Source organism: Arachis ipaensis, chromosome B10 (genome assembly GCF_059453495.1).
Source record: "Arachis ipaensis isolate K30076 ecotype BB chromosome B10, ASM5945349v1, whole genome shotgun sequence".
In the NCBI taxonomy this organism is placed as follows: domain Eukaryota; kingdom Viridiplantae; phylum Streptophyta; class Magnoliopsida; order Fabales; family Fabaceae; genus Arachis; species Arachis ipaensis.
The window spans coordinates 60,341,049-60,353,558 of NC_142435.1; the positions used below are offsets into that span (position 1 = coordinate 60,341,049).

Below are 12,510 nucleotides of genomic sequence, written 5' to 3' on the forward strand. Positions count from 1 at the left end.
GCCTAGCCTCTTCTTCCCTGAAATCATCCAAACAATTGCATCAAAGTCTTGCAAAATTTCATGAGAAATCTTCCATTCATAGCATTCAAGTAATATAACTAAAACTCATGGAATTTGCATCAAAATCATATTGTTTGGATGGTTCATTGCTTTGTTATTCTTTTAACCATTCTTGGTTACTTTAAGCTCAAGAAAATGCATAAAACCACTAAAACTAACAGAAAAATACTAGTGAAACTAGCCTAAGATGCCTTGGCATCACTTCACAACACCAAACTCTGTATAGCTCGGCACTAAGAGAGAAGGTTAGAACAATAAGTGTTACACAGTTGTCTCTCCCTTAGGGAAGGAGTTAGGTTTGAGAATCTTGAATAAGATGTGATCCTCCCATATTTGTAGAACTAGCTCTCCTTTTGCCACATCAATTATGGTATTAGCTGTAGCTAGGAAAGGCCTTCCAAGGAAGATGGATTCATCCTCGTCCTCTCCAGTATCTAAGATGATAAAATCTGCAGGGATGTAAAGGTTTTCAATCTTTACTAAGACATCCTCTACCAGGCCATTTGCCCTTTTCAATGACTTGTATGCTATCTCCAATGAGATCTTAGCAGCTTGTACTTCAAAGATTCCCAGTCTCTCCAATACAGAGAGAGGCATGAGGTTTATGCTTGACCCTAGGTTACATAAAGCCTTTTCAAAAGTAATTGTCCCTATGGTCCATGGAATTAGGAAGCGTCCGACATCCGGAAGCTTCTGAGGTAGTTTTCTCTGAACCAAGGCATTGGGTTCCTTGGTGAGCACTGGAGGTTCTTCCTCCAATGTCTTTGTTCCAAATAATTTGGCATTTAGCTTCATCAGAATCCTTAGGTACTGAGAAATTTGCTCTTTCCTAGTTTCTTCTTCCTCATCAGAGAAGGAGTATTCCTCATATTTTATAATCTGCAACTAGGCATTTAAGGGCACCTCTATAGTCTCCTCATGAGCCTTGGTTTCCTTCGGTTCTTTAACAAGGTGATCCTTAGTGGGCGTTGAACGCCCAGCTACTCCTACTATGGCGTTCAATGCCAGGATTTGTCCCTTTTTATGCGTTGAATGCCCAGTCTCTACTCTATTACTGGCATTCAATGCCAATAACTGCTCCTCCTTAGGTGTTGAATGCCCAGCTACTCCCTTGCTGGCATTCAATCCCAGCTTCTCCTCTTCAGTTTCGGCCTCAACTTCTACAATGATGGCCTCGTACTCTTCTCTTGGGTTTACTTCAGTGTTACTAGGAAGAGTTTTAGGAGGAGTCTCAGGGATTCTCTTACTCAGCTGACCACTTTGTACCTCCAAATTTATAATGGAGGATCTTGTTTCAGTAATGAAACTATGAGTGGTTTTAGAGAGATTGGAGACTATAGTGGCTAGGTTAGAGAGGCTCTACTTAGAATTCTACATCTATAGCTGAGAAGGTGGGAATGGTATATTATTAAACCTATTCTTGGTTCTTCCACCTTGGTTGTTATTGAAACCTTGCTGAGGCTTTTGTTGATCCCTCCATGAAAAGTTAGGATGATTCCTCCATGATGGGTTGTAGGTGTTTCTATAAGGCTCATTATTGGGATTTCCCAAATAGTTAATATCATCCATCATGGGTTGATCTGGATTGTATGCCTCTCGTTTATGGGAGGCTCCTTGAGTGCTGTCAGGTGCAGCTTGTGATCCAGTCAAATGTTGAGAGATCATGTTGACCTGTTGGGTCAGGATCTTGTTTTGAGCAAATAGGGAATTGAGAGTGTCAATCTCTAGGACTCCTCTCTTCTAAGCTACCCTATTGCTTATAGGGTTCCTCTTAGAAGTGTACATGAATTGGTTGTTAGCAACCATGTCAATGAGTTCCTGTGCCTTTTCAGGAGTTTTTTTCAAGTGGAGTGAACCACCAGCAGAGTGGTCTAAAGTCCTCTTGGATAATTCAGAGAGACCATCATAGAAGATATCTAACATGGTCCAGTCCGAAATCATGTTAGGAGGGCATTTTCTGATCAATTTCTTGTACCTCTCTCAGGCTTCATAGAGGGATTCACCCTCTTTTTGCCTGATGGTCTGAACTTCCAACCTGAGCTTGCTCAGCTTTTGAGGTGGAAAAAACTTGATTAAGAATGCATTGACCACCTTTTTTCAAGAGTCTAGGCTTTCCTTAGGCTGAAAATCCAACCATAACCTAGCTCTGTCCCTTATAGCAAAGGGGAAAAGCATAAGCTTGTAGATTTCTGGATCCACTCCATTAGTCTTGATAGTATCACATATCTACAAGAAATCAGAGATGAATCTGTTGGGATCTTCCTGTGGAAGTCCATGAAACTGGTAGTTCTGTTGAACTAAAGTGACCAGTTGAGGCTTCAGCTCAAAGTTATTTGCACCAATGGCAGGTATAGAGATGCTTCTTCCATAGAAGTCAGAATTGGGTGCAGTAAAGTCACCTAGGACATTCCTTGTGTCTCCTCCACCATCAGGATTGGCTGTCATGTCTATAATTTCAGCTTCTTGTTTGAAAAGCTCTATGAGGTTTCCTTCGGAGTGTTGTACTCTAACTTGTTCTAAACGCCTCCTTAGAGTCCTCTCAGGTTCAGGGTCAGGATCAAAGAGAGGTTCTTTATCCCTGTTCCTGCTCATAAATAAGAAGCAAGAATGCAAGAAGTAAAGGATTCTCTATGTTAGAGTATAGAGGTCATTTGAGAGAGTTAGAAGGGGAGAAAATAAAAGAAAGATATCTTTTAAATTAAAAGAGTTTTCGAAATTAATAGAGAGAGAAGGGGAGATATTTTTGAAAATAGAAAGGAAAAGAGAAATGAAGTTTTCAAAAAAGAAGAAAGAGAAAGTAGTTAGGAAGTTTTGAAAAAGAAGAAAGAGAAAGGAAATAGAAAGAGAATAAGGTAAAACAAGTAACTAACTAATAAATAATAATTGAAAATAAAAGATTTGATTTTGAATTTTAATTTTAAAAGAAAATAAAGATTTGAAATTTAAAAGTTTTAAATTTAAAAAGAAGATATGAAAAAGATTTAAAAAAGATTTGCAAAGACAAGATTTGCAATTTGATTTTTTAAATAGATTTGATTTTGAAATTTGAAATTCGAATTTTAAATTTTGAATTTTGAATTTGAATTTTAAAATTTGAAATTAAAGGAAGATAAGATAGGATTTTTTAATTTAAAGAATGATAAAAAGATAAAGATTTGAAAAAGATTTGAAAAGATAAGAATTGAAATTCAAAATTTAAACTTTACTAACAAGAAAACACCAAACTTAAAATTTTTAAATCAAGATAGGAAAAGTTAGCGAAGATTCATGAAAAATTAAAGAAAGATAAAAGAAAAAAAATTTGATTTTCGAATTTTAAGGAAAAAAACAACTAAGAGATACCAAACTTAAAAATTTGAGATCAAATGACACTAATTTTTGAAAATTTGAAAGAAAAACACCGAAAGAACACCAAAATTAAAATTTTTGAAATCAAACAGGAAAAATGACCAAGAACAATTCAAACACTTAAGATGAACACTCAAGAATATTTTCGAAAATTTAAAGAAAAGATGATCACAAAAAAGAGACACAAAAACTTAAAAACTAACACAAGACTCAAACAAAGAAAAAGATTACTAAAGAAAAGAAAAGGCTTTTGAAAAAATTTTGAAGACAAAACAAGAAACAGGTAAGACTTAAAACAAGAAAATCAAAAGAAAATAAATGGTCAAAAACAGATAAAGGTTTTGAAAAATATTTTTGAAAGAAAACAAAAGACACAAACAAGAGAGCAAATAAACCTTAAAAAGTACCTAATCTAAGCAACAAGATAGTCCAGTAGTTTGTCAATCTCAAAACAATCCCCAGCAACGGTGCCAAAAACTTGGTGCGCGGAATTGAACTCTGCACAACTAAATTGGCAAGTGCACCCGGTCGTCCAAGTAATACCTCAGGTGAGTTAGGGTCGAATCCGACGGAGATTGTTGGATTAAACAAGCAATGGCTATCTTGTAGATAGTGGTGTCAATATAACCCAAGACCCTAGGGCTAGCCCTAAACCCTTCAATTTAATTTTAGCCCACAGCCCTAAAATTATAAAAATACATTTTACAAGGCCCTGGCCCTAATGATGCTCCAAAAAATAATTGAAATAGGGCTGGCCCTAAAAGCCCTAAAATCCCCAAACATGTCTCTGTCTTCTACTCTTCTCCTCCCGATGCCGCCGTGTAGAGCAGAACTCGCTTCTCGCTTCTCAGATTAAACATCATTTCATCTGTAGCTCGTTCTCATCGCTCTGTAAATTTTTCTTCTTCTACTTCTTTCTCTCTCTTTCTTTCTTATATGCAATTTCAGTTTTCTACTCTTCTATCCCTTCCTGTTTTCATTTTACAAAGAGAAAAATCATTCATTTTGGTCAATCAGTGCCATTTCCACATGTATTCCATCAATTTCCTTACGCTAACGTCGTCTTCTTCATTCCAACGTTTAGCTTCTGAGTTTCTCTCTTTTTAGCTTCTTCTTCTAGGTATCTCAAGAATCTTTGAGCAACTCCTACTAGCTGCATGTTCCACTTTAATGGCTCAACCCCAACACTTGTTCATGTAGTGTTCTGACCTTCTAGGTAATCCATTGGAAAGTCATCACCTATCATGCCTAGTACTAAGAGCATGCTTACTAAACTTATTATTTCCATCTTCGTTCCTTTTGTTCAGAGTTGGATTATTATTATGTTGTAAACTTGTAATAGGATGTGGTTATGTATGTATATAATTTATTTATTTATATTATATCATGGTTGTTTTTTTATATATCTCAAGTCTCAACGATGACCCTTGGCTCTGAATTGAAGTCTGATTTTTCAAAATAACTGTTGGGGCTATTGTAGTCTTGATTTTGTTAAGTATATTTCATCGTTTGGGTGATATAGTTCAATTTAGGGTAGCATCTTATACCTGATATTTTAAGCCATCTTTGTCAAAATAATAGGAAATTAGAATAAACTGGTTTAGTAAAAATTTGATTGTTTGGAAAATTTGATTTGGAATATCATTTTAGTTTTTGAAGAATAAACCAGTTTAGTAAAAATTTGAATGTTTAGAAAATTTGATTTTGAAAATTGTTTTATTTTTTGACTTTGTAAATAGAGTTTATTTTGTGGACTCGGTGAATAGAGTTTTGATTGTTTAAATATGATAGAGATTGTTGAAATAGAGATTGAAAAAGTAGCAAAAAAGAAGATTATCTTTGGGATAGCCTATGATGTTTAGCCCATGAGGGCTTTTGGCCCTACAAGGTTTTTTGAAAATTTGACCCTATTGAGTATAGGGCCTTTTGTTCTTTTAGCCCTATAAAGTAGGGCCAAGCATATTGACACTATTACTTGTAGTTCTTAGTCAGGTGATTAGAAAAGATGGTTGTTTGTTTGAAAGCATAAATGAAATAGTAAGAACCAAATACTAGATTAGAATAAAAGCAATAGTGGATAATTAGTTAAGGCTTCGGAGATGCGTATTCTTTCCGAATTAACCTTTCTTACTGTCTACTTCAACAACGAACGATTCATTCAATGGCAGCCGTAATTGACTAACTCATGTAGCATCCTCTTCAAGTTAGTCTCTTCTAAATCATGGCAGCCCACCATATCCAAGCAACTCATGTAGCATCCTCATCAAGTTAACTCGTGGCTTCCCACCATAGTCGAAGGTGAAGACCTAAGAAATCCACTCCCCTTTGTGATCCTACTCAAAACGCCACAGACAAGGTCAGATCTTCCGGATCAGGGAACGCTGCTTCTCTTGCTCTAGCCTTAATGCTACAGAAACCTCAGCAACCCACGGTCAACGAGTTTATATGTCACATATCTAAAGTCGCCCAGGCACGCTCTTAGAATCCGCAGTGCATTCTCTAACTTGTGGTTCAATGCTATCCGGGCAGAACTATCATGGAACCCATGAAGAACAAGGATGATTGTCACAGGTCATCCTCAATTCATGAGATGAAGAATGAAAATACACAAGAGAATGGAACCAAACGTGTATTGAAATAGAACAGTAATATTATTAATGCATGAGAATCAGCATAGCTCCTAACCTAACTTAGGAGGTTTAGTTGCTCATGCTTTTACAGAAAGTAGAATGCAAAAAGGTAAAAATGAGGCAGAAGATCCTAAAGATGGGTGATCTTCTCCTTTAAATACTAATGTAATGACTAAGAAGTACAAAAAGTATGACAGTCTAGACTAGAGGTGTGAAATCAATCTTTGGGCCAACTTTGGTTGAGTACTTAGGCTGAGCTTGGCGTCCAACTTTGAGGAATGGGTGTTGAACACCCATTAGGGGGTGATTGGTGCTGCCTTGTGTCTTGGTGGACATTGAATACTAGGAATGGGGTGGTTCTTGGGCGTTCACACTGGCTTGTCTCCTTGGGGCGTTGAACGCCAGCTAGGGGGTAGCTCTTAGCATTCAACGCCCAGTATGGCCAGGCTCCTTCGAATAAAAGTATAAACCATTATATAATTCTAGAAAACTCTGGAAGTTATCTTTCCAATGTTGTTAAGTACGTGTCATTTGGACCTCTGTAGCTCCAGAAATTCTTGTTTGAGTGAACGGAGGCTAGATCTTAATAGCATCTGCTATGCTTTCCTTGCCTCTGAATCAGACTTTGTCAAAGCTCGTCAATTTCAGCCACAAATTACCTGAAATCACCATAAAACACGACAACTCAAAGTAGAATCCAAAAATGTGAATTTTTCACTAAAACCTATGAAAACACAATAAAACATAAACAAAACATAACTAAACAAGAGATCTAAGGAAGAACATCAAGAAAGCACATGTTCATGCATGTTTTCCTTGAAATCCGAATTGAAGAAGGAGGGAGGCAGCCATATCACCTGATTTCCACCATGAAAAGTTACATGGTTATATAGAGAAAGAAGAGAGGATCATTTTGGTGTAATCAGAGTTTTGATTAGAGTTTTAGTTCAGAAGAAATCAAGCTTTGAAGATTTATGAACCAAGAACTTTCTCTCCTTTTTCTCTTGATGATTTTCGGCCATAATGAGCAAATGAGGTAGCCTTGGAGGTCTTAGGGGGTGAGGAAAGTAGTGCTTGATGATGATTGGCTAGTTTGAGAGGTGCTTAAAATATATCTCAAGTGTATAATTACTAAAACTAGATGTATTAGAACATACACTTAATAACTCATCTAAAGATTAATATCTGAGCTACTAGTATAGATGACACTAGTAACATGATTAACATGAGAATAGAAGGTATGTGATATGGCATTAACATTGCTAAAGTCATCAGAGTGCTGGTGTTAATCTGCACCAGTAGACTACAAACCCGGTTAAACCGATCTCCTATTTTTAACTAAAGCAGATCCAATAATATTATAATATTATTCAAGCATCTCTAATATTAATCTAATGATAATTTATATTCTTATTTCTCTTCTCTCATGAATCGAGTTCAGCTCGTCAAACTGAGACTAACTGTGAAAACTAGAGTCCAAAACTCCTAACCAATACGGCTCAAAAACTAGGTTCTTCACGACTGTGTCATCGATCTTGTCTCAGAAAAGGTTCTTACTTAGTGATGACATAATGATGATGAGGATTGAGATACTTGATGATACAGTAGAGATGTTCCCTTTACTGATCTTTTGGAAAACTCCATATCTTCATAAAACTGGGTTCTTACAAAGTTCCTTGGAACATCAAATCGCTCGACATGGATCTCTATGACAGAACGTCCGATCCGGGCCACCATCTCAGTAACTTCAAAAGCCAAATGTACTTGGTCGACGCCTCCGACGCTACTCGTTGCAAAGCCTTCCCGACTACTTTAACCAAGGCCACAATGAAATGGTTTGATGGTCTGCCCCCAAGTCAGTCAATAGCTTTGACGATCTGGTTAACCCCGTGACTGAAGTCGGAGTTCTGAAAGTCCGAGAATTTTATACAAATCTATGGATGACGGACAAACAAAAGAAAGAGCACCCCGAGTTCAAATTATGGCCCACCATGGTCCGAGGGAGGACTGATAAACCCTAATTTTGTGGTTAATCTTGTGCTTAATCTAGGAGAATTTTATCAACTTTTCTCACATTTATTCTATAAATTAGCATAGTTTTGTGATTCTCCCTAATATTATGCTTAAGTGTGAAAACATACTTTTTAGGCCTTAAAATAGCTAAATTTAATTCACTTTAATTCCATTCGATGCCTTGATATGTTTGTTGAGTGATTTTAGATTCATAAGGCAAGTATTGGATGGAAGAGGTGAAGAGAAAAGCATACAAAGTGGAGAATTCATGGAAAAAACAAGGATTTGGAGTGCTTAAAGCAACGCGCACGCGTGAAGAGGTGCATCGTCGAAGGCGACGCGTACGCGTCACATGACGCGTACACGTGAGAAGAAAACAACATACGACGCAAACGCGTGACCCACGCATACATGTCACAGCCAGCACGTGACCTCATTAAAGTGAAAATGCTGGGGGCGATTTCTGAGCTTCCCAAGCCCAAATCCAACTCATTCCTGAGGCTATTTCATGCAGAATTCAAGATGGGACAAACGGGGAGCAATTAGTTTAGCTTAGGACCATGCTTTAGTTAGTTTCTAGAGAGAGAAGCTCCCTCTTCTCTCTAGAATTAGGTTAGGATTAGGTTAATTTCTCTTAGATCTAAGTCTTAGTTCTTGTTTTAATCTTGTTTTCTTTACAATTTCTAGTTCTATTGTCTTGATTTTCCTATTTTCTCTTGTTAATTTCTTATTTTGCCCTCTTTTATGTTAATGAACTCTTGTTGGATTTGGATTTTCTTTAATGCAATTTGATGTTTGATGTTCTTTTATTGTTGATTTGAGTTGCTATTGTTACTTTCTTGCATTTGGGTAGTAGTAGATTTTTTATTTCTTGTAATTTATCATGTTTTCCTTTTATGCCTTCCAAGTGTTTGACAAAATGCTTGGTTGGATGTTAGAGTAGATTTTTTAGCATTCTGCTTGAAAAGAAAAATTAGGTAATCTTGAGTCATTAATACCCAATTTAGATTGGTGATCTAGAATTGTTAGTTAATATTATTTCCATTGACTCTAATCTCTTGCTCATTCAATTAGTAAGTTGATTAGGACTTTTGGATTGAGATTAGCTAGTCTTATTTGACTTTCTCTCCTATGAAGTTAACATTGTACCTTCTTCCATTGTTGGAGTTGACTAAATAGGATAAATTCTTGTTAATCATTGTATGATAATTAATGACTCAGATAGAAAGCTTATATTCTCAATCCTTGCCATGAATGCCTCTTTTTAGTAGTTGTTATCTTTAATTACTTGATTTATTTCCTTGTCCTTTTATCAACCAACCCACCCCTTGGATACCATAACCAATAATATGCATACCTCGCTGCAATTTCTTGAGAAGACGACCCGATGTTTAAATACTTCGGTTACTTTTATTGGGTTGGACTTGTGACAACCAAAAATTAAACTTTGATTTGAGGATCGATTATCGGTTTGGGCTATGCTCACAACGAAATTATTTTGTTAAATTCCGAACCGGGGAATTGAAATGTGTGCTTGTTATTGGTTATTGTATATATGTAAATATTGTGAATATGTTTGCCTTTTGTTTCTTTGTTAGTTTTTGCTAGTTTTAGGATTTAGTTTTCTTTGTTTCTTATTAGATTTTTTTTTCATTTGCTCTAGCTACTATGAATTTTCACCCCTTTGGCTATGAGTTTGGTTCAAATTATGTTGTAGGAAATGGGAACTACAATGACAACATGCATCAAGGATGGAACAACCAAAGATGGGAGGAGCCTCAAGGAATTGATCAACGTTCTTGGCAACAACCTCCTCCGATTTCTTATAGGTATAAACCAACTCCTAATGCATATCAATCTAATGGATATGGTGACCCTCATTGTGGTTGTCAACCACAATCACGATATGCATATGAACCACCTCCTCAACATAGTTTTGAACCACCATACTCACAAGCCCCCTACCACCAAAAACCTCCATATGACCCTAATCCTTATCCACCATACCAACCACCTTATGAGCCATATGAACCATACGTAGAACCACAACCATTCCAACACAATTACTCCCAAGAACCACCTCAATATACACCATCTCCAAACCCTTACCAAGATGAACCACCTTCCAATTATGAACTCTTTCTCCCAAACAATGAACCTTCTCTTCCAGCACCTCCTCTGATGGATGAAGCTCTCAATGCCTTCATGCTAGAACAACGAAGAGAGATTAGCTCTTTGATGAGCGGATAATTTATACGTTTTTTGGCATTGTTTTTACATAGTTTTTAGTATGTTTTAGTTACTTTTTATTACATTTTTATTAGTTTTTATGCAAAAATCACAGTTCTGGACTTTACTATGAGTTTGTGTGTTTTTCTGTAATTTCAGGTATTTTCTGGCTGAAATTGAGGGATCTGAGCAAGTGGGTCCCGGAAGTGAATTTCTGCACTATCTGCACTTAGTTACTCAATTTTTGTAATCCCTAGTAACTAGTTTAGTATAAATAGCACTTTTTACTATTTTATGGAGATCTTTGGACATTTAGTCCTTAGACACTGGAGGAGCTTAAACCAATCTTCACATTTGGAGGCTGGCCGTTCGGCCATGCCTAGACCTTTTTCTCTTATGTATTTTCTACGGTGGAGTTTCTACACCTCATAGATTAAGGTGCGGAGCTCTGGTATTCTTCATGAATTAATGCAAGTACTATTGTCTCTCTTTCAATTAACACTTACTTCTTCTCCAAGATATACTCTTGTACTTAATTCAGTTAAGTCAGAATGAAGTGGTAACCCGTGACAATCACCCACTATCTTCGTTACTCGCTTAGCCAAGATCCGCGTGCCTGACAACCACAAGCGGTCTACATGATGTTCAACGTAGTCATTGGATGACAGCCGGAGTATATTTTCTTGGGTCTCTAATCCATGGACCGAGTCCGTGAGCTTGGTAGCTTCGTGGTATAGGCTAGAACCAATTGGCAGCATTCCTGAGATCTGAAAAGTCTAAACCTTGTCTGTGGTATTCCGAGTAGGATCTGGGAAGGGATGACTGTGACGAGCTTCAAACTCGCGAATGTTGGGCGCAGTGACAGTGTGCAAAAGGATAGAGAGATCCTATTCCGACGCTAGTGAGAACTGACAGATGATTAGCCGTGCGGTAGCTGTACCTGGTATTTTTAATCCGAGACGAGAAATCCGACAGTTGATTAGCCGTGCAGAAACCGTACCTGGTATTTTTTATCCGAGAGGATCATACAACTTGCCATGGAAGGGAGCACACATGATTGGATGAAGATAATACGAAAGCAGAGGTTCAAAAGCAACAAAGCATCTCCAAACGCTTATCTGAAATTCCCACCAATAAATTACATAAGTTTCTTTATCTTATTTTATATTTTATTTATCTTTTAATTACTAAAACCTCATAACTATTCGAATCCACCTGACTAAGATTTACTGGATGACCATAGCTTGCTTCAAGCCGACAATCTCCGTGGGATCGACCCTTACTCACGTAAGGTATTACTTAGACGACCCAGTGCACTTGCTGGTTAGTTGTGCGGAGTTGTGAAAACTGTGATCACAATTTCGTGCACCACTCTTATATCCAAAGGCAAAAAGAGAGGCAAAAGGAGCTAAAGAAGCTAGAAGTCATGGTTGCTACCATGGCCGAAGCCATTGACAACATTGCCTCCCACCTAAGCTCATGCATCTCAAGTAGTCCCATTGACGAATGTGGAAGATCAACCAAGGAGCATAGTGAGGGAGTGAACTTTAAGCTTCAAGGTGAAGAAGAGGAGTTGAAGCAAGAATTGCCACCAAGGGAGGAAGTTGAGACAATTGAGCCAGAAGGAGTAGTTGAAGATTTAGGAGACGTTGGAAGTCCATAGGAATGTAGAGTTATAGAGCCCTCTTCCATGAAGTTCGATATTAATGTTGAGGAGGGTGTACAACCTCCAAAGCATATCATGGTTGAAAACTTTAAAGAGGTTGATCAAGAGATAGATTCAATCATTGATGAGTTTCTATCTACAATTGAATCCTCTCCTATTGGACTTGACATAGATATAAAAAAAGAGGATACACAACCTCCCATACCCTTGGTAAGTAATGAAGAAAAGATTGAATTGGAAGAAAGCTACCAAGAAGACGAGGTTGAAATTGAGAAAGCTTATAAAGAGGTAGAAGTTGTCAAGGAAGAACACAAGGGAATAGAGCTTGCAAGGACATTGGAGACACCTCTCCCCAAGCCATCACCATCCATCCTTTCATTCAAGTGGGTAAATATCTTATCTCTAAGCTTTATTATCCCACTTGAATATGGTTTGCTTAAAATGGATGGTCAACTTAGAGCTCTTTATGGCTTGAAGAGAAAAAGGGAGATGGTTAGTGCTTGTAAACATCACTCTAGGTTCATGATGGTTGCATGATCAATGTTTGATTTTAAGGTTTGGTGT

The 12,510-nt window shown here is 37.3% G+C and overlaps 1 non-coding gene across 1 annotated transcript; it reads left to right on the forward strand.

Annotated features, from left to right (window-relative positions):
• The first annotated feature begins 1,994 nt into the window (after positions 1-1,994).
• LOC148580230 (small nucleolar RNA R71) lies at positions 1,995-2,103 on the forward strand. Its single transcript, XR_015895653.1, has one exon. It is a non-coding gene; the product is annotated as a small nucleolar RNA R71 (small nucleolar RNA).
• Positions 2,104-12,510: the final 10,407 nt, after the last annotated feature.